Raw genomic sequence first — 28000 nt, 5'->3', positions numbered from 1 at the left:
TTGGATTCACAAAAATAAAATAATTCCATGCCAACAGCATCCCGTATTCCCAAGCGGTCACCCATCCAAGTACTAACGGGACCCGACATAGCTTAACTTCCGGGAGCTGACGAGACCGGGTGAGTTCTATGTGGTATGGCCGTTGACATTAAACTAGACGCAATTACCCGACCATATTCGCCTCTAATCTATTACTTGTGCTTGAGATTTATCTTTTTGAAATACACACTAATCTTACCAAAACCACCGAAAAACTATCAGTTTGTCATTTTACAAATGTTGTCAGTATGTAGTAGTAGAATATCTTTGTTTCCGCATACAGACGTTTTTAATTTTTCATTTATTCAAAGTGCCCAATCAGAAGACCGGGCGTTAAAAAAATAAGTCATATAGACTCATCAATGCTCCTAACCACGGAAATCTTTAGTAAAAGGCGAAAGATTTATCCGGGTATTGATTAGAAACCAGAGTAAATAACAGTGGTATGCCTTGTATTTATATTCATTTCAAAATTTTGAAGTGCGCTTGTAAGGTTTTTTTTCGAAACATGCGTTTACATATCAAAATCCTTGTGCAATTCTTTATCAATGGGTACAGTTATTTTAAAGTAAATATCATGTATAAAGCTCGTTAACATGTTTTTGAACGAAACAGTTGTGCGCAGTGTTATTTTTGAAAAAAATGAACGATCTTTATGGTACAAGCCCAACACGTAGGTGGTGGGATCAGATGTTTACCCCGACATTCACCCTACAGCGGTTAACAATTTATTGAACTTCCCCTTTAAACATGGTGGAATCTTTTCACCTTGTCATTTGGAATCACCTTTTCAAATATTTTCCCCGTGTTCACAATGTTCCAACTGACTGATATTAATGGCCTTCAGCGAACGAATTAATCAGCCTTGTCTGACGTGCAATACCAACTAAATGGAAACAAAAATCACTTATACGATTTCACTTTCACCGTTTAATGTTATAAACACACTATGCAACACTCCAATTTTTCTAACTGACTGTAATTTTTTTTTTCTTGTACGCTGAAATGCTCCTGATGGAGCTATCAAAAATTGCCGACGACAAAGATTATTTCACTTCATCGTGGCGGGGTATTGGTTAAAGTTTTCAACTAGCAATAATCACACCTCGGGAGACCCTCATTGGTTATGATATTGCCACTGCGCAAAGCTAAATTATAATCAGAAAAGCAAGTCTACTTAAGCATTTGCTGAATTCGTTCTGCTTGGACGTGTTGGACCAACAATTTCGTTCAGAAATATTCATTTAGATTACCCTAGGCAAATTTTAATTTCCATCTCCCATTGGACTAATACCAACAGGGGACAGTTCATTACATACATGAAATAATTTTTGTCTTAATATCGGGTCAAATACTTGAAATTCTGTAAATGTGTATTTTTCTTCCATACATTTCAACAACTTCCTGCACACACAAAAAAAGGGAGGGGGAATTTCAGGTTTTCATTCCAAATTGTTTTTCACATTATGAACTATTGAAGTGAGCGAGCATTACTTTCCAACCAAACAAAATTTATAGTTAATCTGCGTGTTGACGTGAAAAATCAGTTTTCAGTGCCGTGACCAGGATTCGAACCTGGGTTACTACGGATTCATATCTAGTAGGTACCACAACGTAGGGTCCTAACCACTAGACGATCACGGCCAATCCATTGGCCATGATGATTTATATTAAAGTAGCTAAACATGAATTTCATTACTTTGTTGTTTCTTCCCAGAAAGAAAATCTGATGCTTCGCGTATTCCCAAGCGGTCAACCCTACCGTTTACTAACGGGACCAGATTTAGTTCAACTTCCGGCAGATGACAAGAATTTTTCTTACATTTATAGTGTGTTCAGGGAACGGCGCGAACGCAGTCCCCCACTACCAAAAATTGTACTCCCGAGTTAATCACATTTGGATTAATCGCAAGGGTCAGCCCATCCTTAGTGCAATGGAAAGGCCTCGCCCTGGAGGAACCACCTTGGTGATCATGGTTGCCTCTGAGCCAGGTAAGTATGATTGTGGATGCTTTTTCACTTTGTTTAATACTTTGTATACAGCAGAACAATATTGACAAAGAGTGTTCAAGTATTTGACTGACGTTTAGAGAATACCACCCACTTTCTTTCATCGACTTGAATTACGAACTCGAGCAAAATATAGTAAATAAAGCTCAGTATTTATTTCATGGTCTTGATCTTTGCAAATACTTTTCAAGAAACAAATTGCTTGTTTTTTTTCATTTGGTCGTCCAATTGGCAAATAAGAAAATAAGAAAATCGACTTTTCATATGAAAATACACGCATCTTCATATTTTAAAAAAAAACATCACATCGAAAGATGAACAGTACTAATTAGTTAACACAATCAAGTACGTATTTTTTTATGCTTTTCTTGATATTACGAAAAAAATACAATTAGAAAAAATTACAAACATGTCTACATGACAGTTTTGCAATTATACATGGTCTTTTATTATACGGTGCTAAGACAATTTCTGTTTTATTCAATATGTTCTCCCTCATAGAGGGTGAGCCGATCCCGGAGGTACTGCAATACCGGGTCAACCCGTGGCGGGAGCAGTGCAAGCACTGTATTCCCACCGTATGCCAAAAATAAGTTTAATATTCTGGGGTCCATTTGAACCCGTATCAGATATTAAGCTGATAAGAACAGATACTACACTTTGATCTTAGCCAAAAGGCCGAGAAGCGATAATGTTACAAGGATTACTGCCCAAAATAACCACTGAGGTTCAACACATTTCCGGTGGTGTACGAAGAATACTCATATCACTCAAAACATTCAAGAAATGCTATAAAATATTGAGTTGTTCATTTTTCCAGACGCGACCACTTGATGCTTATAAAGTTCATTTTCATTTGTTTTATTATGCTCATACTGTATTAAGGGAGATACAATTTACGCTGAAGGCGTTGCAAATTTTACTCTCGTTATCACACTAGGTCCTTTTTTTTCAGAATATGGCTTTGCCACGCCACCTGACGACAAAAGCTCTGAACGATAATTAATCATGATTAAATAACAATAACTAAAAGAATGCAATACGATCATAAAGTCATGACACATCCTCAAATTGACCAACCTCACTTTCACAATTTATTTTGCCATACAAGCAGATGATTTAAGGACACGAATACCTGGAATTATTATTAAGATTTATCTCTTTAGATTTTCAAGAATTTAAATTTGTTTTATCATCTCAACCACTCTGAACACGCTAGTTTCCTTCCGCTATTTCACATGGATTTAACGGAAACGGTCCTCAATGACTGTGTTTGATGCTGTCGAGACAGCTACACTCACAGCCTGTTTCACGCTCAGAAACCAGCGTCTTAACTCGTCATCGTGGGTTGAAAGGAGACAAGTTTCTGGTGGGAAACAAGTCAAGATATACTACAGAAATGATCCTGTGAAGTATGATCTTAAATGCAATGTTATTTTGCAGAACTCTAAATAAGGTTTGTACGATCAATGAGCTTTGGCGTAAATTACAGTGCATAGATCGATATTTCGGAATATTAAATTGAGATTTGCAATACTTGACGCACACAGTACATACATTGTCAGGTCTTGCATTTTGTTCATTTATTGAAACACCGAGAAGCTCTTTAATAGTTATAGAACAAGTGACGAGACCAATTTTGGACACAATAAAGAATCCGCGTGCTCATCAAATCAATTTATTACAGTAATGTATTATCGATTGAGAGCCCATTTATCAGCTGGGTGTTTGGCGTGCACCTATAATCCTGCTTCGGGGAGGCTTGGTAGAGTGGATGGCTTGAGTTTAGGAGCCCTGTTTCGTGATACCGCATGTTGATCAGGTGCCCGCACTAAGCTTGACATCAGCATGGATCTGCTAGAGGAATCTAGTAGGTGCAGGTTAGCTAAGGAGGAGCGTAGTGGGTCAGGAGGGAAACCTAGCAGCCAAAAGTTCCCGTGTTCGGCAGTAGTGGGATCGTGCCAGTGAGTGGGCGTCATGCAACAGCCTCAACAAAATAGCCAAACCTCTATCTTTTTTTTGTCGTTAAAACTACCGAGATCAAACAAACATGCGTTCTACAATATATGGTATCATTAATCAAAGTCCCAGCAATACCCTTTTCAACTAATACCTAAAGAATACATTATATTCCATGTCTCATCTAACTTGGGGAGCAAAAATAAAATTACACCATGCCAACAGCATCCCGTATTCCCAAGCGGTCACCCATCCAAGTACTAACGGGACCCGACATAGCTTAACTTCCGGGAGCTGACGAGACCGGGTGAGTTCTATGTGGTATGGCCGTTGACATCAATTCAGTCGCCATTACCCGACCATATTCGCCTCTAAATCTAGTTCTAATGCTTGCTTACTTTCTGTTCGAAATACACACCAACCTTAGCCAAACAAACGAGGACATATAAGTACATTTGTCAATGGACAACCGAATATAAAATTTGATAATATTTCCAAACGCCACTATTTTTGGCTAACTGTCATTTTTAATTTTCTCGTTCCGGGGATGTCCGATCAATGAGCCAACAATCCAAGTGTCATAAGGCTAACGATTGCTTCCCTTACTTAGCTTGCGTTGCATAAGGATCTCAGAGTCAGAGAGATTAGATAGAGCTGCCCGAAGAAACCACCAACGTACAAGCCTCTCGGCTGTGCCGTGCGCTTCGCGCTTTACTTAGCTTGCGTTGCATAAGGATCTCAGAGCCAGAGAGATTAGATAGAGCTGCCCGAAGAAACCACCAACGTACAAGCCTCTCGGCTGTGCCGTGCGCTTCGCGCACGGCGTTTCAAATATCTTTCAGCAACAAAGAGGTTGGAGGACGTCTAGTAGCCTCTCGGCTGTGCCGTGCGCTTCGCGCACGGCGTTTCAAATATCTTTCAGCAACAAAGAGGTTGGAGGACGTCTAGTAGGCAATATCCAGTAAAAAATACGTTCCTTCCATTTTCAACTAATGCCAAAATAATACATTGTAGTCCATGTAGTATCACCCATCTTGGGAAGCACTTCAATTCAATTGGATTCACAAAAATAAAATAATTCCATGCCAACAGCATCAAGTATTCCCAAGCGGTCACCCATCCAAGTACTAACGGGACCCGACATAGCTTAACTTCCGGGAGCTGACGAGACCGGGTGAGTTCTATGTGGTATGGCCGTTGACATTAAACTAGACGCAATTACCCGACCATATTCGCCTCTAATCTATTACTTGTGCTTGAGATTTATCTTTTTGAAATACACACTAATCTTACCAAAACCACCGAAAAACTATCAGTTTGTCATTTTACAAATGTTGTCAGTATGTAGTAGTAGAATATCTTTGTTTCCGCATACAGACGTTTTTAATTTTTCATTTATTCAAAGTGCCCAATCAGAAGACCGGGCGTTAAAAAAATAAGTCATATAGACTCATCAATGCTCCTAACCACGGAAATCTTTAGTAAAAGGCGAAAGATTTATCCGGGTATTGATTAGAAACCAGAGTAAATAACAGTGGTATGCCTTGTATTTATATTCATTTCAAAATTTTGAAGTGCGCTTGTAAGGTTTTTTTTCGAAACATGCGTTTACATATCAAAATCCTTGTGCAATTCTTTATCAATGGGTACAGTTATTTTAAAGTAAATATCATGTATAAAGCTCGTTAACATGTTTTTGAACGAAACAGTTGTGCGCAGTGTTATTTTTGAAAAAAATGAACGATCTTTATGGTACAAGCCCAACACGTAGGTGGTGGGATCAGATGTTTACCCCGACATTCACCCTACAGCGGTTAACAATTTATTGAACTTCCCCTTTAAACATGGTGGAATCTTTTCACCTTGTCATTTGGAATCACCTTTTCAAATATTTTCCCCGTGTTCACAATGTTCCAACTGACTGATATTAATGGCCTTCAGCGAACGAATTAATCAGCCTTGTCTGACGTGCAATACCAACTAAATGGAAACAAAAATCACTTATACGATTTCACTTTCACCGTTTAATGTTATAAACACACTATGCAACACTCCAATTTTTCTAACTGACTGTAATTTTTTTTTTCTTGTACGCTGAAATGCTCCTGATGGAGCTATCAAAAATTGCCGACGACAAAGATTATTTCACTTCATCGTGGCGGGGTATTGGTTAAAGTTTTCAACTAGCAATAATCACACCTCGGGAGACCCTCATTGGTTATGATATTGCCACTGCGCAAAGCTAAATTATAATCAGAAAAGCAAGTCTACTTAAGCATTTGCTGAATTCGTTCTGCTTGGACGTGTTGGACCAACAATTTCGTTCAGAAATATTCATTTAGATTACCCTAGGCAAATTTTAATTTCCATCTCCCATTGGACTAATACCAACAGGGGACAGTTCATTACATACATGAAATAATTTTTGTCTTAATATCGGGTCAAATACTTGAAATTCTGTAAATGTGTATTTTTCTTCCATACATTTCAACAACTTCCTGCACACACAAAAAAAGGGAGGGGGAATTTCAGGTTTTCATTCCAAATTGTTTTTCACATTATGAACTATTGAAGTGAGCGAGCATTACTTTCCAACCAAACAAAATTTATAGTTAATCTGCGTGTTGACGTGAAAAATCAGTTTTCAGTGCCGTGACCAGGATTCGAACCTGGGTTACTACGGATTCATATCTAGTAGGTACCACAACGTAGGGTCCTAACCACTAGACGATCACGGCCAATCCATTGGCCATGATGATTTATATTAAAGTAGCTAAACATGAATTTCATTACTTTGTTGTTTCTTCCCAGAAAGAAAATCTGATGCTTCGCGTATTCCCAAGCGGTCAACCCTACCGTTTACTAACGGGACCAGATTTAGTTCAACTTCCGGCAGATGACAAGAATTTTTCTTACATTTATAGTGTGTTCAGGGAACGGCGCGAACGCAGTCCCCCACTACCAAAAATTGTACTCCCGAGTTAATCACATTTGGATTAATCGCAAGGGTCAGCCCATCCTTAGTGCAATGGAAAGGCCTCGCCCTGGAGGAACCACCTTGGTGATCATGGTTGCCTCTGAGCCAGGTAAGTATGATTGTGGATGCTTTTTCACTTTGTTTAATACTTTGTATACAGCAGAACAATATTGACAAAGAGTGTTCAAGTATTTGACTGACGTTTAGAGAATACCACCCACTTTCTTTCATCGACTTGAATTACGAACTCGAGCAAAATATAGTAAATAAAGCTCAGTATTTATTTCATGGTCTTGATCTTTGCAAATACTTTTCAAGAAACAAATTGCTTGTTTTTTTTCATTTGGTCGTCCAATTGGCAAATAAGAAAATAAGAAAATCGACTTTTCATATGAAAATACACGCATCTTCATATTTTAAAAAAAAACATCACATCGAAAGATGAACAGTACTAATTAGTTAACACAATCAAGTACGTATTTTTTTATGCTTTTCTTGATATTACGAAAAAAATACAATTAGAAAAAATTACAAACATGTCTACATGACAGTTTTGCAATTATACATGGTCTTTTATTATACGGTGCTAAGACAATTTCTGTTTTATTCAATATGTTCTCCCTCATAGAGGGTGAGCCGATCCCGGAGGTACTGCAATACCGGGTCAACCCGTGGCGGGAGCAGTGCAAGCACTGTATTCCCACCGTATGCCAAAAATCAGTTTAATATTCTGGGGTCCATTTGAACCCGTATCAGATATTAAGCTGATAAGAACAGATACTACACTTTGATCTTAGCCAAAAGGCCGAGAAGCGATAATGTTACAAGGATTACTGCCCAAAATAACCACTGAGGTTCAACACATTTCCGGTGGTGTACGAAGAATACTCATATCACTCAAAACATTCAAGAAATGCTATAAAATATTGAGTTGTTCATTTTTCCAGACGCGACCACTTGATGCTTATAAAGTTCATTTTCATTTGTTTTATTATGCTCATACTGTATTAAGGGAGATACAATTTACGCTGAAGGCGTTGCAAATTTTACTCTCGTTATCACACTAGGTCCTTTTTTTTCAGAATATGGCTTTGCCACGCCACCTGACGACAAAAGCTCTGAACGATAATTAATCATGATTAAATAACAATAACTAAAAGAATGCAATACGATCATAAAGTCATGACACATCCTCAAATTGACCAACCTCACTTTCACAATTTATTTTGCCATACAAGCAGATGATTTAAGGACACGAATACCTGGAATTATTATTAAGATTTATCTCTTTAGATTTTCAAGAATTTAAATTTGTTTTATCATCTCAACCACTCTGAACACGCTAGTTTCCTTCCGCTATTTCACATGGATTTAACGGAAACAGTCCTCAATGACTGTGTTTGATGCTGTCGAGACAGCTACACTCACAGCCTGTTTCACGCTCAGAAACCAGCGTCTTAACTCGTCATCGTGGGTTGAAAGGAGACAAGTTTCTGGTGGGAAACAAGTCAAGATATACTACAGAAATGATCCTGTGAAGTATGATCTTAAATGCAATGTTATTTTGCAGAACTCTAAATAAGGTTTGTACGATCAATGAGCTTTGGCGTAAATTACAGTGCATAGATCGATATTTCGGAATATTAAATTGAGATTTGCAATACTTGACGCACACAGTACATACATTGTCAGGTCTTGCATTTTGTTCATTTATTGAAACACCGAGAAGCTCTTTAATAGTTATAGAACAAGTGACGAGACCAATTTTGGACACAATAAAGAATCCGCGTGCTCATCAAATCAATTTATTACAGTAATGTATTATCGATTGAGAGCCCATTTATCAGCTGGGTGTTTGGCGTGCACCTATAATCCTGCTTCGGGGAGGCTTGGTAGAGTGGATGGCTTGAGTTTAGGAGCCCTGTTTCGTGATACCGCATGTTGATCAGGTGCCCGCACTAAGCTTGACATCAGCATGGATCTGCTAGAGGAATCTAGTAGGTGCAGGTTAGCTAAGGAGGAGCGTAGTGGGTCAGGAGGGAAACCTAGCAGCCAAAAGTTCCCGTGTTCGGCAGTAGTGGGATCGTGCCAGTGAGTGGGCGTCATGCAACAGCCTCAACAAAATAGCCAAACCTCTATCTTTTTTTTTGTCGTTAAAACTACCGAGATCAAACAAACATGCGTTCTACAATATATGGTATCATTAATCAAAGTCCCAGCAATACCCTTTTCAACTAATACCTAAAGAATACATTATATTCCATGTCTCATCTAACTTGGGGAGCAAAAATAAAATTACACCATGCCAACAGCATCCCGTATTCCCAAGCGGTCACCCATCCAAGTACTAACGGGACCCGACATAGCTTAACTTCCGGGAGCTGACGAGACCGGGTGAGTTCTATGTGGTATGGCCGTTGACATCAATTCAGTCGCCATTACCCGACCATATTCGCCTCTAAATCTAGTTCTAATGCTTGCTTACTTTCTGTTCGAAATACACACCAACCTTAGCCAAACAAACGAGGACATATAAGTACATTTGTCAATGGACAACCGAATATAAAATTTGATAATATTTCCAAACGCCACTATTTTTGGCTAACTGTCATTTTTAATTTTCTCGTTCCGGGGATGTCCGATCAATGAGCCAACAATCCAAGTGTCATAAGGCTAACGATTGCTTCCCTTACTTAGCTTGCGTTGCATAAGGATCTCAGAGTCAGAGAGATTAGATAGAGCTGCCCGAAGAAACCACCAACGTACAAGCCTCTCGGCTGTGCCGTGCGCTTCGCGCTTTACTTAGCTTGCGTCGCATAAGGATCTCAGAGCCAGAGAGATTAGATAGAGCTGCCCGAAGAAACCACCAACGTACAAGCCTCTCGGCTGTGCCGTGCGCTTCGCGCACGGCGTTTCAAATATCTTTCAGCAACAAAGAGGTTGGAGGACGTCTAGTAGGCAATATCCAGTAAAAAATACGTTCCTTCCATTTTCAACTAATGCCAAAATAATACATTGTAGTCCATGTAGTATCACCCATCTTGGGAAGCACTTCAATTCAATTGGATTCACAAAAATAAAATAATTCCATGCCAACAGCATCCCGTATTCCCAAGCGGTCACCCATCCAAGTACTAACGGGACCCGACATAGCTTAACTTCCGGGAGCTGACGAGACCGGGTGAGTTCTATGTGGTATGGCCGTTGACATTAAACTAGACGCAATTACCCGACCATATTCGCCTCTAATCTATTACTTGTGCTTGAGATTTATCTTTTTGAAATACACACTAATCTTACCAAAACCACCGAAAAACTATCAGTTTGTCATTTTACAAATGTTGTCAGTATGTAGTAGTAGAATATCTTTGTTTCCGCATACAGACGTTTTTAATTTTTCATTTATTCAAAGTGCCCAATCAGAAGACCGGGCGTTAAAAAAATAAGTCATATAGACTCATCAATGCTCCTAACCACGGAAATCTTTAGTAAAAGGCGAAAGATTTATCCGGGTATTGATTAGAAACCAGAGTAAATAACAGTGGTATGCCTTGTATTTATATTCATTTCAAAATTTTGAAGTGCGCTTGTAAGGTTTTTTTTCGAAACATGCGTTTACATATCAAAATCCTTGTGCAATTCTTTATCAATGGGTACAGTTATTTTAAAGTAAATATCATGTATAAAGCTCGTTAACATGTTTTTGAACGAAACAGTTGTGCGCAGTGTTATTTTTGAAAAAAATGAACGATCTTTATGGTACAAGCCCAACACGTAGGTGGTGGGATCAGATGTTTACCCCGACATTCACCCTACAGCGGTTAACAATTTATTGAACTTCCCCTTTAAACATGGTGGAATCTTTTCACCTTGTCATTTGGAATCACCTTTTCAAATATTTTCCCCGTGTTCACAATGTTCCAACTGACTGATATTAATGGCCTTCAGCGAACGAATTAATCAGCCTTGTCTGACGTGCAATACCAACTAAATGGAAACAAAAATCACTTATACGATTTCACTTTCACCGTTTAATGTTATAAACACACTATGCAACACTCCAATTTTTCTAACTGACTGTAATTTTTTTTTTCTTGTACGCTGAAATGCTCCTGATGGAGCTATCAAAAATTGCCGACGACAAAGATTATTTCACTTCATCGTGGCGGGGTATTGGTTAAAGTTTTCAACTAGCAATAATCACACCTCGGGAGACCCTCATTGGTTATGATATTGCCACTGCGCAAAGCTAAATTATAATCAGAAAAGCAAGTCTACTTAAGCATTTGCTGAATTCGTTCTGCTTGGACGTGTTGGACCAACAATTTCGTTCAGAAATATTCATTTAGATTACCCTAGGCAAATTTTAATTTCCATCTCCCATTGGACTAATACCAACAGGGGACAGTTCATTACATACATGAAATAATTTTTGTCTTAATATCGGGTCAAATACTTGAAATTCTGTAAATGTGTATTTTTCTTCCATACATTTCAACAACTTCCTGCACACACAAAAAAAGGGAGGGGGAATTTCAGGTTTTCATTCCAAATTGTTTTTCACATTATGAACTATTGAAGTGAGCGAGCATTACTTTCCAACCAAACAAAATTTATAGTTAATCTGCGTGTTGACGTGAAAAATCAGTTTTCAGTGCCGTGACCAGGATTCGAACCTGGGTTACTACGGATTCATATCTAGTAGGTACCACAACGTAGGGTCCTAACCACTAGACGATCACGGCCAATCCATTGGCCATGATGATTTATATTAAAGTAGCTAAACATGAATTTCATTACTTTGTTGTTTCTTCCCAGAAAGAAAATCTGATGCTTCGCGTATTCCCAAGCGGTCAACCCTACCGTTTACTAACGGGACCAGATTTAGTTCAACTTCCGGCAGATGACAAGAATTTTTCTTACATTTATAGTGTGTTCAGGGAACGGCGCGAACGCAGTCCCCCACTACCAAAAATTGTACTCCCGAGTTAATCACATTTGGATTAATCGCAAGGGTCAGCCCATCCTTAGTGCAATGGAAAGGCCTCGCCCTGGAGGAACCACCTTGGTGATCATGGTTGCCTCTGAGCCAGGTAAGTATGATTGTGGATGCTTTTTCACTTTGTTTAATACTTTGTATACAGCAGAACAATATTGACAAAGAGTGTTCAAGTATTTGACTGACGTTTAGAGAATACCACCCACTTTCTTTCATCGACTTGAATTACGAACTCGAGCAAAATATAGTAAATAAAGCTCAGTATTTATTTCATGGTCTTGATCTTTGCAAATACTTTTCAAGAAACAAATTGCTTGTTTTTTTTCATTTGGTCGTCCAATTGGCAAATAAGAAAATAAGAAAATCGACTTTTCATATGAAAATACACGCATCTTCATATTTTAAAAAAAAACATCACATCGAAAGATGAACAGTACTAATTAGTTAACACAATCAAGTACGTATTTTTTTATGCTTTTCTTGATATTACGAAAAAAATACAATTAGAAAAAATTACAAACATGTCTACATGACAGTTTTGCAATTATACATGGTCTTTTATTATACGGTGCTAAGACAATTTCTGTTTTATTCAATATGTTCTCCCTCATAGAGGGTGAGCCGATCCCGGAGGTACTGCAATACCGGGTCAACCCGTGGCGGGAGCAGTGCAAGCACTGTATTCCCACCGTATGCCAAAAATCAGTTTAATATTCTGGGGTCCATTTGAACCCGTATCAGATATTAAGCTGATAAGAACAGATACTACACTTTGATCTTAGCCAAAAGGCCGAGAAGCGATAATGTTACAAGGATTACTGCCCAAAATAACCACTGAGGTTCAACACATTTCCGGTGGTGTACGAAGAATACTCATATCACTCAAAACATTCAAGAAATGCTATAAAATATTGAGTTGTTCATTTTTCCAGACGCGACCACTTGATGCTTATAAAGTTCATTTTCATTTGTTTTATTATGCTCATACTGTATTAAGGGAGATACAATTTACGCTGAAGGCGTTGCAAATTTTACTCTCGTTATCACACTAGGTCCTTTTTTTTCAGAATATGGCTTTGCCACGCCACCTGACGACAAAAGCTCTGAACGATAATTAATCATGATTAAATAACAATAACTAAAAGAATGCAATACGATCATAAAGTCATGACACATCCTCAAATTGACCAACCTCACTTTCACAATTTATTTTGCCATACAAGCAGATGATTTAAGGACACGAATACCTGGAATTATTATTAAGATGTATCTCTTTAGATTTTCAAGAATTTAAATTTGTTTTATCATCTCAACCACTCTGAACACGCTAGTTTCCTTCCGCTATTTCACATGGATTTAACGGAAACGGTCCTCAATGACTGTGTTTGATGCTGTCGAGACAGCTACACTCACAGCCTGTTTCACGCTCAGAAACCAGCGTCTTAACTCGTCATCGTGGGTTGAAAGGAGACAAGTTTCTGGTGGGAAACAAGTCAAGATATACTACAGAAATGATCCTGTGAAGTATGATCTTAAATGCAATGTTATTTTGCAGAACTCTAAATAAGGTTTGTACGATCAATGAGCTTTGGCGTAAATTACAGTGCATAGATCGATATTTCGGAATATTAAATTGAGATTTGCAATACTTGACGCACACAGTACATACATTGTCAGGTCTTGCATTTTGTTCATTTATTGAAACACCGAGAAGCTCTTTAATAGTTATAGAACAAGTGACGAGACCAATTTTGGACACAATAAAGAATCCGCGTGCTCATCAAATCAATTTATTACAGTAATGTATTATCGATTGAGAGCCCATTTATCAGCTGGGTGTTTGGCGTGCACCTATAATCCTGCTTCGGGGAGGCTTGGTAGAGTGGATGGCTTGAGTTTAGGAGCCCTGTTTCGTGATACCGCATGTTGATCAGGTGCCCGCACTAAGCTTGACATCAGCATGGATCTGCTAGAGGAATCTAGTAGGTGCAGGTTAGCTAAGGAGGAGCGTAGTGGGTCAGGAGGGAAACCTAGCAGCCAAAAGTTCCCGTGTTCGGCAGTAGTGGGATCGTGCCAGTGAGTGGGCGTCATGCAACAGCCTCAACAAAATAGCCAAACCTCTATCTTTTTTTTTGTCGTTAAAACTACCGAGATCAAACAAACATGCGTTCTACAATATATGGTATCATTAATCAAAGTCCCAGCAATACCCTTTTCAACTAATACCTAAAGAATACATTATATTCCATGTCTCATCTAACTTGGGGAGCAAAAATAAAATTACACCATGCCAACAGCATCCCGTATTCCCAAGCGGTCACCCATCCAAGTACTAACGGGACCCGACATAGCTTAACTTCCGGGAGCTGACGAGACCGGGTGAGTTCTATGTGGTATGGCCGTTGACATCAATTCAGTCGCCATTACCCGACCATATTCGCCTCTAAATCTAGTTCTAATGCTTGCTTACTTTCTGTTCGAAATACACACCAACCTTAGCCAAACAAACGAGGACATATAAGTACATTTGTCAATGGACAACCGAATATAAAATTTGATAATATTTCCAAACGCCACTATTTTTGGCTAACTGTCATTTTTAATTTTCTCGTTCCGGGGATGTCCGATCAATGAGCCAACAATCCAAGTGTCATAAGGCTAACGATTGCTTCCCTTACTTAGCTTGCGTTGCATAAGGATCTCAGAGTCAGAGAGATTAGATAGAGCTGCCCGAAGAAACCACCAACGTACAAGCCTCTCGGCTGTGCCGTGCGCTTCGCGCTTTACTTAGCTTGCGTTGCATAAGGATCTCAGAGCCAGAGAGATTAGATAGAGCTGCCCGAAGAAACCACCAACGTACAAGCCTCTCGGCTGTGCCGTGCGCTTCGCGCACGGCGTTTCAAATATCTTTCAGCAACAAAGAGGTTGGAGGACGTCTAGTAGCCTCTCGGCTGTGCCGTGCGCTTCGCGCACGGCGTTTCAAATATCTTTCAGCAACAAAGAGGTTGGAGGACGTCTAGTAGGCAATATCCAGTAAAAAATACGTTCCTTCCATTTTCAACTAATGCCAAAATAATACATTGTAGTCCATGTAGTATCACCCATCTTGGGAAGCACTTCAATTCAATTGGATTCACAAAAATAAAATAATTCCATGCCAACAGCATCCCGTATTCCCAAGCGGTCACCCATCCAAGTACTAACGGGACCCGACATAGCTTAACTTCCGGGAGCTGACGAGACCGAGTGAGTTCTATGTGGTATGGCCGTTGACATTAAACTAGACGCAATTACCCGACCATATTCGCCTCTAATCTATTACTTGTGCTTGAGATTTATCTTTTTGAAATACACACTAATCTTACCAAAACCACCGAAAAACTATCAGTTTGTCATTTTACAAATGTTGTCAGTATGTAGTAGTAGAATATCTTTGTTTCCGCATACAGACGTTTTTAATTTTTCATTTATTCAAAGTGCCCAATCAGAAGACCGGGCGTTAAAAAAATAAGTCATATAGACTCATCAATGCTCCTAACCACGGAAATCTTTAGTAAAAGGCGAAAGATTTATCCGGGTATTGATTAGAAACCAGAGTAAATAACAGTGGTATGCCTTGTATTTATATTCATTTCAAAATTTTGAAGTGCGCTTGTAAGGTTTTTTTTCGAAACATGCGTTTACATATCAAAATCCTTGTGCAATTCTTTATCAATGGGTACAGTTATTTTAAAGTAAATATCATGTATAAAGCTCGTTAACATGTTTTTGAACGAAACAGTTGTGCGCAGTGTTATTTTTGAAAAAAATGAACGATCTTTATGGTACAAGCCCAACACGTAGGTGGTGGGATCAGATGTTTACCCCGACATTCACCCTACAGCGGTTAACAATTTATTGAACTTCCCCTTTAAACATGGTGGAATCTTTTCACCTTGTCATTTGGAATCACCTTTTCAAATATTTTCCCCGTGTTCACAATGTTCCAACTGACTGATATTAATGGCCTTCAGCGAACGAATTAATCAGCCTTGTCTGACGTGCAATACCAACTAAATGGAAACAAAAATCACTTATACGATTTCACTTTCACCGTTTAATGTTATAAACACACTATGCAACACTCCAATTTTTCTAACTGACTGTAATTTTTTTTTTCTTGTACGCTGAAATGCTCCTGATGGAGCTATCAAAAATTGCCGACGACAAAGATTATTTCACTTCATCGTGGCGGGGTATTGGTTAAAGTTTTCAACTAGCAATAATCACACCTCGGGAGACCCTCATTGGTTATGATATTGCCACTGCGCAAAGCTAAATTATAATCAGAAAAGCAAGTCTACTTAAGCATTTGCTGAATTCGTTCTGCTTGGACGTGTTGGACCAACAATTTCGTTCAGAAATATTCATTTAGATTACCCTAGGCAAATTTTAATTTCCATCTCCCATTGGACTAATACCAACAGGGGACAGTTCATTACATACATGAAATAATTTTTGTCTTAATATCGGGTCAAATACTTGAAATTCTGTAAATGTGTATTTTTCTTCCATACATTTCAACAACTTCCTGCACACACAAAAAAAGGGAGGGGGAATTTCAGGTTTTCATTCCAAATTGTTTTTCACATTATGAACTATTGAAGTGAGCGAGCATTACTTTCCAACCAAACAAAATTTATAGTTAATCTGCGTGTTGACGTGAAAAATCAGTTTTCAGTGCCGTGACCAGGATTCGAACCTGGGTTACTACGGATTCATATCTAGTAGGTACCACAACGTAGGGTCCTAACCACTAGACGATCACGGCCAATCCATTGGCCATGATGATTTATATTAAAGTAGCTAAACATGAATTTCATTACTTTGTTGTTTCTTCCCAGAAAGAAAATCTGATGCTTCGCGTATTCCCAAGCGGTCAACCCTACCGTTTACTAACGGGACCAGATTTAGTTCAACTTCCGGCAGATGACAAGAATTTTTCTTACATTTATAGTGTGTTCAGGGAACGGCGCGAACGCAGTCCCCCACTACCAAAAATTGTACTCCCGAGTTAATCACATTTGGATTAATCGCAAGGGTCAGCCCATCCTTAGTGCAATGGAAAGGCCTCGCCCTGGAGGAACCACCTTGGTGATCATGGTTGCCTCTGAGCCAGGTAAGTATGATTGTGGATGCTTTTTCACTTTGTTTAATACTTTGTATACAGCAGAACAATATTGACAAAGAGTGTTCAAGTATTTGACTGACGTTTAGAGAATACCACCCACTTTCTTTCATCGACTTGAATTACGAACTCGAGCAAAATATAGTAAATAAAGCTCAGTATTTATTTCATGGTCTTGATCTTTGCAAATACTTTTCAAGAAACAAATTGCTTGTTTTTTTTCATTTGGTCGTCCAATTGGCAAATAAGAAAATAAGAAAATCGACTTTTCATATGAAAATACACGCATCTTCATATTTAAAAAAAAAACATCACATCGAAAGATGAACAGTACTAATTAGTTAACACAATCAAGTACGTATTTTTTTATGCTTTTCTTGATATTACGAAAAAAATACAATTAGAAAAAATTACAAACATGTCTACATGACAGTTTTGCAATTATACATGGTCTTTTATTATACGGTGCTAAGACAATTTCTGTTTTATTCAATATGTTCTCCCTCATAGAGGGTGAGCCGATCCCGGAGGTACTGCAATACCGGGTCAACCCGTGGCGGGAGCAGTGCAAGCACTGTATTCCCACCGTATGCCAAAAATCAGTTTAATATTCTGGGGTCCATTTGAACCCGTATCAGATATTAAGCTGATAAGAACAGATACTACACTTTGATCTTAGCCAAAAGGCTGAGAAGCGATAATGTTACAAGGATTACTGCCCAAAATAACCACTGAGGTTCAACACATTTCCGGTGGTGTACGAAGAATACTCATATCACTCAAAACATTCAAGAAATGCTATAAAATATTGAGTTGTTCATTTTTCCAGACGCGACCACTTGATGCTTATAAAGTTCATTTTCATTTGTTTTATTATGCTCATACTGTATTAAGGGAGATACAATTTACGCTGAAGGCGTTGCAAATTTTACTCTCGTTATCACACTAGGTCCTTTTTTTTCAGAATATGGCTTTGCCACGCCACCTGACGACAAAAGCTCTGAACGATAATTAATCATGATTAAATAACAATAACTAAAAGAATGCAATACGATCATAAAGTCATGACACATCCTCAAATTGACCAACCTCACTTTCACAATTTATTTTGCCATACAAGCAGATGATTTAAGGACACGAATACCTGGAATTATTATTAAGATTTATCTCTTTAGATTTTCAAGAATTTAAATTTGTTTTATCATCTCAACCACTCTGAACACGCTAGTTTCCTTCCGCTATTTCACATGGATTTAACGGAAACGGTCCTCAATGACTGTGTTTGATGCTGTCGAGACAGCTACACTCACAGCCTGTTTCACGCTCAGAAACCAGCGTCTTAACTCGTCATCGTGGGTTGAAAGGAGACAAGTTTCTGGTGGGAAACAAGTCAAGATATACTACAGAAATGATCCTGTGAAGTATGATCTTAAATGCAATGTTATTTTGCAGAACTCTAAATAAGGTTTGTACGATCAATGAGCTTTGGCGTAAATTACAGTGCATAGATCGATATTTCGGAATATTAAATTGAGATTTGCAATACTTGACGCACACAGTACATACATTGTCAGGTCTTGCATTTTGTTCATTTATTGAAACACCGAGAAGCTCTTTAATAGTTATAGAACAAGTGACGAGACCAATTTTGGACACAATAAAGAATCCGCGTGCTCATCAAATCAATTTATTACAGTAATGTATTATCGATTGAGAGCCCATTTATCAGCTGGGTGTTTGGCGTGCACCTATAATCCTGCTTCGGGGAGGCTTGGTAGAGTGGATGGCTTGAGTTTAGGAGCCCTGTTTCGTGATACCGCATGTTGATCAGGTGCCCGCACTAAGCTTGACATCAGCATGGATCTGCTAGAGGAATCTAGTAGGTGCAGGTTAGCTAAGGAGGAGCGTAGTGGGTCAGGAGGGAAACCTAGCAGCCAAAAGTTCCCGTGTTCGGCAGTAGTGGGATCGTGCCAGTGAGTGGGCGTCATGCAACAGCCTCAACAAAATAGCCAAACCTCTATCTTTTTTTTTGTCGTTAAAACTACCGAGATCAAACAAACATGCGTTCTACAATATATGGTATCATTAATCAAAGTCCCAGCAATACCCTTTTCAACTAATACCTAAAGAATACATTATATTCCATGTCTCATCTAACTTGGGGAGCAAAAATAAAATTACACCATGCCAACAGCATCCCGTATTCCCAAGCGGTCACCCATCCAAGTACTAACGGGACCCGACATAGCTTAACTTCCGGGAGCTGACGAGACCGGGTGAGTTCTATGTGGTATGGCCGTTGACATCAATTCAGTCGCCATTACCCGACCATATTCGCCTCTAAATCTAGTTCTAATGCTTGCTTACTTTCTGTTCGAAATACACACCAACCTTAGCCAAACAAACGAGGACATATAAGTACATTTGTCAATGGACAACCGAATATAAAATTTGATAATATTTCCAAACGCCACTATTTTTGGCTAACTGTCATTTTTAATTTTCTCGTTCCGGGGATGTCCGATCAATGAGCCAACAATCCAAGTGTCATAAGGCTAACGATTGCTTCCCTTACTTAGCTTGCGTTGCATAAGGATCTCAGAGTCAGAGAGATTAGATAGAGCTGCCCGAAGAAACCACCAACGTACAAGCCTCTCGGCTGTGCCGTGCGCTTCGCGCTTTACTTAGCTTGCGTTGCATAAGGATCTCAGAGCCAGAGAGATTAGATAGAGCTGCCCGAAGAAACCACCAACGTACAAGCCTCTCGGCTGTGCCGTGCGCTTCGCGCACGGCGTTTCAAATATCTTTCAGCAACAAAGAGGTTGGAGGACGTCTAGTAGCCTCTCGGCTGTGCCGTGCGCTTCGCGCACGGCGTTTCAAATATCTTTCAGCAACAAAGAGGTTGGAGGACGTCTAGTAGGCAATATCCAGTAAAAAATACGTTCCTTCCATTTTCAACTAATGCCAAAATAATACATTGTAGTCCATGTAGTATCACCCATCTTGGGAAGCACTTCAATTCAATTGGATTCACAAAAATAAAATAATTCCATGCCAACAGCATCCCGTATTCCCAAGCGGTCACCCATCCAAGTACTAACGGGACCCGACATAGCTTAACTTCCGGGAGCTGACGAGACCGGGTGAGTTCTATGTGGTATGGCCGTTGACATTAAACTAGACGCAATTACCCGACCATATTCGCCTCTAATCTATTACTTGTGCTTGAGATTTATCTTTTTGAAATACACACTAATCTTACCAAAACCACCGAAAAACTATCAGTTTGTCATTTTACAAATGTTGTCAGTATGTAGTAGTAGAATATCTTTGTTTCCGCATACAGACGTTTTTAATTTTTCATTTATTCAAAGTGCCCAATCAGAAGACCGGGCGTTAAAAAAATAAGTCATATAGACTCATCAATGCTCCTAACCACGGAAATCTTTAGTAAAAGGCGAAAGATTTATCCGGGTATTGATTAGAAACCAGAGTAAATAACAGTGGTATGCCTTGTATTTATATTCATTTCAAAATTTTGAAGTGCGCTTGTAAGGTTTTTTTTCGAAACATGCGTTTACATATCAAAATCCTTGTGCAATTCTTTATCAATGGGTACAGTTATTTTAAAGTAAATATCATGTATAAAGCTCGTTAACATGTTTTTGAACGAAACAGTTGTGCGCAGTGTTATTTTTGAAAAAAATGAACGATCTTTATGGTACAAGCCCAACACGTAGGTGGTGGGATCAGATGTTTACCCCGACATTCACCCTACAGCGGTTAACAATTTATTGAACTTCCCCTTTAAACATGGTGGAATCTTTTCACCTTGTCATTTGGAATCACCTTTTCAAATATTTTCCCCGTGTTCACAATGTTCCAACTGACTGATATTAATGGCCTTCAGCGAACGAATTAATCAGCCTTGTCTGACGTGCAATACCAACTAAATGGAAACAAAAATCACTTATACGATTTCACTTTCACCGTTTAATGTTATAAACACACTATGCAACACTCCAATTTTTCTAACTGACTGTAATTTTTTTTTTCTTGTACGCTGAAATGCTCCTGATGGAGCTATCAAAAATTGCCGACGACAAAGATTATTTCACTTCATCGTGGCGGGGTATTGGTTAAAGTTTTCAACTAGCAATAATCACACCTCGGGAGACCCTCATTGGTTATGATATTGCCACTGCGCAAAGCTAAATTATAATCAGAAAAGCAAGTCTACTTAAGCATTTGCTGAATTCGTTCTGCTTGGACGTGTTGGACCAACAATTTCGTTCAGAAATATTCATTTAGATTACCCTAGGCAAATTTTAATTTCCATCTCCCATTGGACTAATACCAACAGGGGACAGTTCATTACATACATGAAATAATTTTTGTCTTAATATCGGGTCAAATACTTGAAATTCTGTAAATGTGTATTTTTCTTCCATACATTTCAACAACTTCCTGCACACACAAAAAAAGGGAGGGGGAATTTCAGGTTTTCATTCCAAATTGTTTTTCACATTATGAACTATTGAAGTGAGCGAGCATTACTTTCCAACCAAACAAAATTTATAGTTAATCTGCGTGTTGACGTGAAAAATCAGTTTTCAGTGCCGTGACCAGGATTCGAACCTGGGTTACTACGGATTCATATCTAGTAGGTACCACAACGTAGGGTCCTAACCACTAGACGATCACGGCCAATCCATTGGCCATGATGATTTATATTAAAGTAGCTAAACATGAATTTCATTACTTTGTTGTTTCTTCCCAGAAAGAAAATCTGATGCTTCGCGTATTCCCAAGCGGTCAACCCTACCGTTTACTAACGGGACCAGATTTAGTTCAACTTCCGGCAGATGACAAGAATTTTTCTTACATTTATAGTGTGTTCAGGGAACGGCGCGAACGCAGTCCCCCACTACCAAAAATTGTACTCCCGAGTTAATCACATTTGGATTAATCGCAAGGGTCAGCCCATCCTTAGTGCAATGGAAAGGCCTCGCCCTGGAGGAACCACCTTGGTGATCATGGTTGCCTCTGAGCCAGGTAAGTATGATTGTGGATGCTTTTTCACTTTGTTTAATACTTTGTATACAGCAGAACAATATTGACAAAGAGTGTTCAAGTATTTGACTGACGTTTAGAGAATACCACCCACTTTCTTTCATCGACTTGAATTACGAACTCGAGCAAAATATAGTAAATAAAGCTCAGTATTTATTTCATGGTCTTGATCTTTGCAAATACTTTTCAAGAAACAAATTGCTTGTTTTTTTTCATTTGGTCGTCCAATTGGCAAATAAGAAAATAAGAAAATCGACTTTTCATATGAAAATACACGCATCTTCATATTTTAAAAAAAAACATCACATCGAAAGATGAACAGTACTAATTAGTTAACACAATCAAGTACGTATTTTTTTATGCTTTTCTTGATATTACGAAAAAAATACAATTAGAAAAAATTACAAACATGTCTACATGACAGTTTTGCAATTATACATGGTCTTTTATTATACGGTGCTAAGACAATTTCTGTTTTATTCAATATGTTCTCCCTCATAGAGGGTGAGCCGATCCCGGAGGTACTGCAATACCGGGTCAACCCGTGGCGGGAGCAGTGCAAGCACTGTATTCCCACCGTATGCCAAAAATCAGTTTAATATTCTGGGGTCCATTTGAACCCGTATCAGATATTAAGCTGATAAGAACAGATACTACACTTTGATCTTAGCCAAAAGGCCGAGAAGCGATAATGTTACAAGGATTACTGCCCAAAATAACCACTGAGGTTCAACACATTTCCGGTGGTGTACGAAGAATACTCATATCACTCAAAACATTCAAGAAATGCTATAAAATATTGAGTTGTTCATTTTTCCAGACGCGACCACTTGATGCTTATAAAGTTCATTTTCATTTGTTTTATTATGCTCATACTGTATTAAGGGAGATACAATTTACGCTGAAGGCGTTGCAAATTTTACTCTCGTTATCACACTAGGTCCTTTTTTTTCAGAATATGGCTTTGCCACGCCACCTGACGACAAAAGCTCTGAACGATAATTAATCATGATTAAATAACAATAACTAAAAGAATGCAATACGATCATAAAGTCATGACACATCCTCAAATTGACCAACCTCACTTTCACAATTTATTTTGCCATACAAGCAGATGATTTAAGGACACGAATACCTGGAATTATTATTAAGATTTATCTCTTTAGATTTTCAAGAATTTAAATTTGTTTTATCATCTCAACCACTCTGAACACGCTAGTTTCCTTCCGCTATTTCACATGGATTTAACGGAAACGGTCCTCAATGACTGTGTTTGATGCTGTCGAGACAGCTACACTCACAGCCTGTTTCACGCTCAGAAACCAGCGTCTTAACTCGTCATCGTGGGTTGAAAGGAGACAAGTTTCTGGTGGGAAACAAGTCAAGATATACTACAGAAATGATCCTGTGAAGTATGATCTTAAATGCAATGTTATTTTGCAGAACTCTAAATAAGGTTTGTACGATCAATGAGCTTTGGCGTAAATTACAGTGCATAGATCGATATTTCGGAATATTAAATTGAGATTTGCAATACTTGACGCACACAGTACATACATTGTCAGGTCTTGCATTTTGTTCATTTATTGAAACACCGAGAAGCTCTTTAATAGTTATAGAACAAGTGACGAGACCAATTTTGGACACAATAAAGAATCCGCGTGCTCATCAAATCAATTTATTACAGTAATGTATTATCGATTGAGAGCCCATTTATCAGCTGGGTGTTTGGCGTGCACCTATAATCCTGCTTCGGGGAGGCTTGGTAGAGTGGATGGCTTGAGTTTAGGAGCCCTGTTTCGTGATACCGCATGTTGATCAGGTGCCCGCACTAAGCTTGACATCAGCATGGATCTGCTAGAGGAATCTAGTAGGTGCAGGTTAGCTAAGGAGGAGCGTAGTGGGTCAGGAGGGAAACCTAGCAGCCAAAAGTTCCCGTGTTCGGCAGTAGTGGGATCGTGCCAGTGAGTGGGCGTCATGCAACAGCCTCAACAAAATAGCCAAACCTCTATCTTTTTTTTTGTCGTTAAAACTACCGAGATCAAACAAACATGCGTTCTACAATATATGGTATCATTAATCAAAGTCCCAGCAATACCCTTTTCAACTAATACCTAAAGAATACATTATATTCCATGTCTCATCTAACTTGGGGAGCAAAAATAAAATTACACCATGCCAACAGCATCCCGTATTCCCAAGCGGTCACCCATCCAAGTACTAACGGGACCCGACATAGCTTAACTTCCGGGAGCTGACGAGACCGGGTGAGTTCTATGTGGTATGGCCGTTGACATCAATTCAGTCGCCATTACCCGACCATATTCGCCTCTAAATCTAGTTCTAATGCTTGCTTACTTTCTGTTCGAAATACACACCAACCTTAGCCAAACAAACGAGGACATATAAGTACATTTGTCAATGGACAACCGAATATAAAATTTGATAATATTTCCAAACGCCACTATTTTTGGCTAACTGTCATTTTTAATTTTCTCGTTCCGGGGATGTCCGATCAATGAGCCAACAATCCAAGTGTCATAAGGCTAACGATTGCTTCCCTTACTTAGCTTGCGTTGCATAAGGATCTCAGAGTCAGAGAGATTAGATAGAGCTGCCCGAAGAAACCACCAACGTACAAGCCTCTCGGCTGTGCCGTGCGCTTCGCGCTTTACTTAGCTTGCGTTGCATAAGGATCTCAGAGCCAGAGAGATTAGATAGAGCTGCCCGAAGAAACCACCAACGTACAAGCCTCTCGGCTGTGCCGTGCGCTTCGCGCACGGCGTTTCAAATATCTTTCAGCAACAAAGAGGTTGGAGGACGTCTAGTAGCCTCTCGGCTGTGCCGTGCGCTTCGCGCACGGCGTTTCAAATATCTTTCAGCAACAAAGAGGTTGGAGGACGTCTAGTAGGCAATATCCAGTAAAAAATACGTTCCTTCCATTTTCAACTAATGCCAAAATAATACATTGTAGTCCATGTAGTATCACCCATCTTGGGAAGCACTTCAATTCAATTGGATTCACAAAAATAAAATAATTCCATGCCAACAGCATCCCGTATTCCCAAGCGGTCACCCATCCAAGTACTAACGGGACCCGACATAGCTTAACTTCCGGGAGCTGACGAGACCGGGTGAGTTCTATGTGGTATGGCCGTTGACATTAAACTAGACGCAATTACCCGACCATATTCGCCTCTAATCTATTACTTGTGCTTGAGATTTATCTTTTTGAAATACACACTAATCTTACCAAAACCACCGAAAAACTATCAGTTTGTCATTTTACAAATGTTGTCAGTATGTAGTAGTAGAATATCTTTGTTTCCGCATACAGACGTTTTTAATTTTTCATTTATTCAAAGTGCCCAATCAGAAGACCGGGCGTTAAAAAAATAAGTCATATAGACTCATCAATGCTCCTAACCACGGAAATCTTTAGTAAAAGGCGAAAGATTTATCCGGGTATTGATTAGAAACCAGAGTAAATAACAGTGGTATGCCTTGTATTTATATTCATTTCAAAATTTTGAAGTGCGCTTGTAAGGTTTTTTTTCGAAACATGCGTTTACATATCAAAATCCTTGTGCAATTCTTTATCAATGGGTACAGTTATTTTAAAGTAAATATCATGTATAAAGCTCGTTAACATGTTTTTGAACGAAACAGTTGTGCGCAGTGTTATTTTTGAAAAAAATGAACGATCTTTATGGTACAAGCCCAACACGTAGGTGGTGGGATCAGATGTTTACCCCGACATTCACCCTACAGCGGTTAACAATTTATTGAACTTCCCCTTTAAACATGGTGGAATCTTTTCACCTTGTCATTTGGAATCACCTTTTCAAATATTTTCCCCGTGTTCACAATGTTCCAACTGACTGATATTAATGGCCTTCAGCGAACGAATTAATCAGCCTTGTCTGACGTGCAATACCAACTAAATGGAAACAAAAATCACTTATACGATTTCACTTTCACCGTTTAATGTTATAAACACACTATGCAACACTCCAATTTTTCTAACTGACTGTAATTTTTTTTTTCTTGTACGCTGAAATGCTCCTGATGGAGCTATCAAAAATTGCCGACGACAAAGATTATTTCACTTCATCGTGGCGGGGTATTGGTTAAAGTTTTCAACTAGCAATAATCACACCTCGGGAGACCCTCATTGGTTATGATATTGCCACTGCGCAAAGCTAAATTATAATCAGAAAAGCAAGTCTACTTAAGCATTTGCTGAATTCGTTCTGCTTGGACGTGTTGGACCAACAATTTCGTTCAGAAATATTCATTTAGATTACCCTAGGCAAATTTTAATTTCCATCTCCCATTGGACTAATACCAACAGGGGACAGTTCATTACATACATGAAATAATTTTTGTCTTAATATCGGGTCAAATACTTGAAATTCTGTAAATGTGTATTTTTCTTCCATACATTTCAACAACTTCCTGCACACACAAAAAAAGGGAGGGGGAATTTCAGGTTTTCATTCCAAATTGTTTTTCACATTATGAACTATTGAAGTGAGCGAGCATTACTTTCCAACCAAACAAAATTTATAGTTAATCTGCGTGTTGACGTGAAAAATCAGTTTTCAGTGCCGTGACCAGGATTCGAACCTGGGTTACTACGGATTCATATCTAGTAGGTACCACAACGTAGGGTCCTAACCACTAGACGATCACGGCCAATCCATTGGCCATGATGATTTATATTAAAGTAGCTAAACATGAATTTCATTACTTTGTTGTTTCTTCCCAGAAAGAAAATCTGATGCTTCGCGTATTCCCAAGCGGTCAACCCTACCGTTTACTAACGGGACCAGATTTAGTTCAACTTCCGGCAGATGACAAGAATTTTTCTTACATTTATAGTGTGTTCAGGGAACGGCGCGAACGCAGTCCCCCACTACCAAAAATTGTACTCCCGAGTTAATCACATTTGGATTAATCGCAAGGGTCAGCCCATCCTTAGTGCAATGGAAAGGCCTCGCCCTGGAGGAACCACCTTGGTGATCATGGTTGCCTCTGAGCCAGGTAAGTATGATTGTGGATGCTTTTTCACTTTGTTTAATACTTTGTATACAGCAGAACAATATTGACAAAGAGTGTTCAAGTATTTGACTGACGTTTAGAGAATACCACCCACTTTCTTTCATCGACTTGAATTACGAACTCGAGCAAAATATAGTAAATAAAGCTCAGTATTTATTTCATGGTCTTGATCTTTGCAAATACTTTTCAAGAAACAAATTGCTTGTTTTTTTTCATTTGGTCGTCCAATTGGCAAATAAGAAAATAAGAAAATCGACTTTTCATATGAAAATACACGCATCTTCATATTTTAAAAAAAAACATCACATCGAAAGATGAACAGTACTAATTAGTTAACACAATCAAGTACGTATTTTTTTATGCTTTTCTTGATATTACGAAAAAAATACAATTAGAAAAAATTACAAACATGTCTACATGACAGTTTTGCAATTATACATGGTCTTTTATTATACGGTGCTAAGACAATTTCTGTTTTATTCAATATGTTCTCCCTCATAGAGGGTGAGCCGATCCCGGAGGTACTGCAATACCGGGTCAACCCGTGGCGGGAGCAGTGCAAGCACTGTATTCCCACCGTATGCCAAAAATCAGTTTAATATTCTGGGGTCCATTTGAACCCGTATCAGATATTAAGCTGATAAGAACAGATACTACACTTTGATCTTAGCCAAAAGGCCGAGAAGCGATAATGTTACAAGGATTACTGCCC

The 28000-nt window shown here is 38.9% G+C and overlaps 40 non-coding genes across 40 annotated transcripts; all 40 read right to left on the bottom strand.

The window, feature by feature from the left end:
• Positions 1–28: 28 nt before the first annotated feature.
• On the bottom strand, positions 29–147 carry LOC124318877. The gene has a single exon (XR_006912565.1). It is a non-coding gene; the product is annotated as a 5S ribosomal RNA (ribosomal RNA).
• Positions 148–350: 203 nt separating this feature from the next.
• Positions 351–473, bottom strand: LOC124318860. The gene has a single exon (XR_006912547.1). It is a non-coding gene; the product is annotated as a U5 spliceosomal RNA (small nuclear RNA).
• Positions 474–1047: 574 nt separating this feature from the next.
• Positions 1048–1189, bottom strand: LOC124318837. Its single transcript, XR_006912522.1, has one exon. It is a non-coding gene; the product is annotated as a U4 spliceosomal RNA (small nuclear RNA).
• Positions 1190–1875: 686 nt separating this feature from the next.
• On the bottom strand, positions 1876–2039 carry LOC124318767. Its single transcript, XR_006912446.1, has one exon. It is a non-coding gene; the product is annotated as a U1 spliceosomal RNA (small nuclear RNA).
• Positions 2040–2548: 509 nt separating this feature from the next.
• Positions 2549–2739, bottom strand: LOC124318778. Its single transcript, XR_006912457.1, has one exon. It is a non-coding gene; the product is annotated as a U2 spliceosomal RNA (small nuclear RNA).
• Positions 2740–3249: 510 nt separating this feature from the next.
• On the bottom strand, positions 3250–3471 carry LOC124318813. The gene has a single exon (XR_006912495.1). It is a non-coding gene; the product is annotated as a small nucleolar RNA U3 (small nucleolar RNA).
• Positions 3472–4224: 753 nt separating this feature from the next.
• LOC124318876 lies at positions 4225–4343 on the bottom strand. The gene has a single exon (XR_006912564.1). It is a non-coding gene; the product is annotated as a 5S ribosomal RNA (ribosomal RNA).
• Positions 4344–5091: 748 nt separating this feature from the next.
• LOC124318908 lies at positions 5092–5210 on the bottom strand. The gene has a single exon (XR_006912598.1). It is a non-coding gene; the product is annotated as a 5S ribosomal RNA (ribosomal RNA).
• A 203-nt stretch (positions 5211–5413) lies between these two features.
• LOC124318859 lies at positions 5414–5536 on the bottom strand. Its single transcript, XR_006912546.1, has one exon. It is a non-coding gene; the product is annotated as a U5 spliceosomal RNA (small nuclear RNA).
• Positions 5537–6110: 574 nt separating this feature from the next.
• On the bottom strand, positions 6111–6252 carry LOC124318836. The gene has a single exon (XR_006912521.1). It is a non-coding gene; the product is annotated as a U4 spliceosomal RNA (small nuclear RNA).
• Positions 6253–6938: 686 nt separating this feature from the next.
• On the bottom strand, positions 6939–7102 carry LOC124318766. Its single transcript, XR_006912444.1, has one exon. It is a non-coding gene; the product is annotated as a U1 spliceosomal RNA (small nuclear RNA).
• A 509-nt stretch (positions 7103–7611) lies between these two features.
• On the bottom strand, positions 7612–7802 carry LOC124318789. The gene has a single exon (XR_006912470.1). It is a non-coding gene; the product is annotated as a U2 spliceosomal RNA (small nuclear RNA).
• Positions 7803–8312: 510 nt separating this feature from the next.
• LOC124318823 lies at positions 8313–8534 on the bottom strand. The gene has a single exon (XR_006912507.1). It is a non-coding gene; the product is annotated as a small nucleolar RNA U3 (small nucleolar RNA).
• A 754-nt stretch (positions 8535–9288) lies between these two features.
• LOC124318875 lies at positions 9289–9407 on the bottom strand. The gene has a single exon (XR_006912563.1). It is a non-coding gene; the product is annotated as a 5S ribosomal RNA (ribosomal RNA).
• Positions 9408–10075: 668 nt separating this feature from the next.
• Positions 10076–10194, bottom strand: LOC124318874. Its single transcript, XR_006912562.1, has one exon. It is a non-coding gene; the product is annotated as a 5S ribosomal RNA (ribosomal RNA).
• A 203-nt stretch (positions 10195–10397) lies between these two features.
• Positions 10398–10520, bottom strand: LOC124318858. The gene has a single exon (XR_006912545.1). It is a non-coding gene; the product is annotated as a U5 spliceosomal RNA (small nuclear RNA).
• Positions 10521–11094: 574 nt separating this feature from the next.
• On the bottom strand, positions 11095–11236 carry LOC124318835. The gene has a single exon (XR_006912519.1). It is a non-coding gene; the product is annotated as a U4 spliceosomal RNA (small nuclear RNA).
• A 686-nt stretch (positions 11237–11922) lies between these two features.
• Positions 11923–12086, bottom strand: LOC124318765. Its single transcript, XR_006912443.1, has one exon. It is a non-coding gene; the product is annotated as a U1 spliceosomal RNA (small nuclear RNA).
• A 509-nt stretch (positions 12087–12595) lies between these two features.
• Positions 12596–12786, bottom strand: LOC124318788. Its single transcript, XR_006912469.1, has one exon. It is a non-coding gene; the product is annotated as a U2 spliceosomal RNA (small nuclear RNA).
• A 510-nt stretch (positions 12787–13296) lies between these two features.
• LOC124318812 lies at positions 13297–13518 on the bottom strand. The gene has a single exon (XR_006912494.1). It is a non-coding gene; the product is annotated as a small nucleolar RNA U3 (small nucleolar RNA).
• A 754-nt stretch (positions 13519–14272) lies between these two features.
• Positions 14273–14391, bottom strand: LOC124318873. The gene has a single exon (XR_006912561.1). It is a non-coding gene; the product is annotated as a 5S ribosomal RNA (ribosomal RNA).
• A 748-nt stretch (positions 14392–15139) lies between these two features.
• Positions 15140–15258, bottom strand: LOC124318905. The gene has a single exon (XR_006912595.1). It is a non-coding gene; the product is annotated as a 5S ribosomal RNA (ribosomal RNA).
• A 203-nt stretch (positions 15259–15461) lies between these two features.
• On the bottom strand, positions 15462–15584 carry LOC124318857. The gene has a single exon (XR_006912544.1). It is a non-coding gene; the product is annotated as a U5 spliceosomal RNA (small nuclear RNA).
• Positions 15585–16158: 574 nt separating this feature from the next.
• Positions 16159–16300, bottom strand: LOC124318834. Its single transcript, XR_006912518.1, has one exon. It is a non-coding gene; the product is annotated as a U4 spliceosomal RNA (small nuclear RNA).
• A 686-nt stretch (positions 16301–16986) lies between these two features.
• LOC124318764 lies at positions 16987–17150 on the bottom strand. Its single transcript, XR_006912442.1, has one exon. It is a non-coding gene; the product is annotated as a U1 spliceosomal RNA (small nuclear RNA).
• A 509-nt stretch (positions 17151–17659) lies between these two features.
• LOC124318799 lies at positions 17660–17850 on the bottom strand. The gene has a single exon (XR_006912481.1). It is a non-coding gene; the product is annotated as a U2 spliceosomal RNA (small nuclear RNA).
• A 510-nt stretch (positions 17851–18360) lies between these two features.
• LOC124318811 lies at positions 18361–18582 on the bottom strand. Its single transcript, XR_006912493.1, has one exon. It is a non-coding gene; the product is annotated as a small nucleolar RNA U3 (small nucleolar RNA).
• Positions 18583–19336: 754 nt separating this feature from the next.
• Positions 19337–19455, bottom strand: LOC124318872. Its single transcript, XR_006912559.1, has one exon. It is a non-coding gene; the product is annotated as a 5S ribosomal RNA (ribosomal RNA).
• Positions 19456–20203: 748 nt separating this feature from the next.
• On the bottom strand, positions 20204–20322 carry LOC124318866. The gene has a single exon (XR_006912552.1). It is a non-coding gene; the product is annotated as a 5S ribosomal RNA (ribosomal RNA).
• Positions 20323–20525: 203 nt separating this feature from the next.
• On the bottom strand, positions 20526–20648 carry LOC124318856. The gene has a single exon (XR_006912542.1). It is a non-coding gene; the product is annotated as a U5 spliceosomal RNA (small nuclear RNA).
• Positions 20649–21222: 574 nt separating this feature from the next.
• Positions 21223–21364, bottom strand: LOC124318833. Its single transcript, XR_006912517.1, has one exon. It is a non-coding gene; the product is annotated as a U4 spliceosomal RNA (small nuclear RNA).
• A 686-nt stretch (positions 21365–22050) lies between these two features.
• LOC124318763 lies at positions 22051–22214 on the bottom strand. The gene has a single exon (XR_006912441.1). It is a non-coding gene; the product is annotated as a U1 spliceosomal RNA (small nuclear RNA).
• A 509-nt stretch (positions 22215–22723) lies between these two features.
• LOC124318787 lies at positions 22724–22914 on the bottom strand. Its single transcript, XR_006912467.1, has one exon. It is a non-coding gene; the product is annotated as a U2 spliceosomal RNA (small nuclear RNA).
• A 510-nt stretch (positions 22915–23424) lies between these two features.
• On the bottom strand, positions 23425–23646 carry LOC124318810. Its single transcript, XR_006912492.1, has one exon. It is a non-coding gene; the product is annotated as a small nucleolar RNA U3 (small nucleolar RNA).
• Positions 23647–24400: 754 nt separating this feature from the next.
• Positions 24401–24519, bottom strand: LOC124318854. The gene has a single exon (XR_006912540.1). It is a non-coding gene; the product is annotated as a 5S ribosomal RNA (ribosomal RNA).
• Positions 24520–25267: 748 nt separating this feature from the next.
• Positions 25268–25386, bottom strand: LOC124318843. Its single transcript, XR_006912527.1, has one exon. It is a non-coding gene; the product is annotated as a 5S ribosomal RNA (ribosomal RNA).
• A 203-nt stretch (positions 25387–25589) lies between these two features.
• LOC124318855 lies at positions 25590–25712 on the bottom strand. Its single transcript, XR_006912541.1, has one exon. It is a non-coding gene; the product is annotated as a U5 spliceosomal RNA (small nuclear RNA).
• Positions 25713–26286: 574 nt separating this feature from the next.
• Positions 26287–26428, bottom strand: LOC124318832. The gene has a single exon (XR_006912516.1). It is a non-coding gene; the product is annotated as a U4 spliceosomal RNA (small nuclear RNA).
• Positions 26429–27114: 686 nt separating this feature from the next.
• On the bottom strand, positions 27115–27278 carry LOC124318762. The gene has a single exon (XR_006912440.1). It is a non-coding gene; the product is annotated as a U1 spliceosomal RNA (small nuclear RNA).
• A 509-nt stretch (positions 27279–27787) lies between these two features.
• LOC124318786 lies at positions 27788–27978 on the bottom strand. The gene has a single exon (XR_006912466.1). It is a non-coding gene; the product is annotated as a U2 spliceosomal RNA (small nuclear RNA).
• Between the last annotated feature and the right edge of the window lie 22 nt (positions 27979–28000).

The sequence above is a fragment of the Daphnia pulicaria genome, unplaced genomic scaffold (assembly GCF_021234035.1).
Source record: "Daphnia pulicaria isolate SC F1-1A unplaced genomic scaffold, SC_F0-13Bv2 h1tg000071l, whole genome shotgun sequence".
NCBI classification, from domain to species: Eukaryota; Metazoa; Arthropoda; class Branchiopoda; order Diplostraca; family Daphniidae; genus Daphnia; species Daphnia pulicaria.
This window is presented reverse-complemented; position numbering and strand designations above follow the sequence as displayed.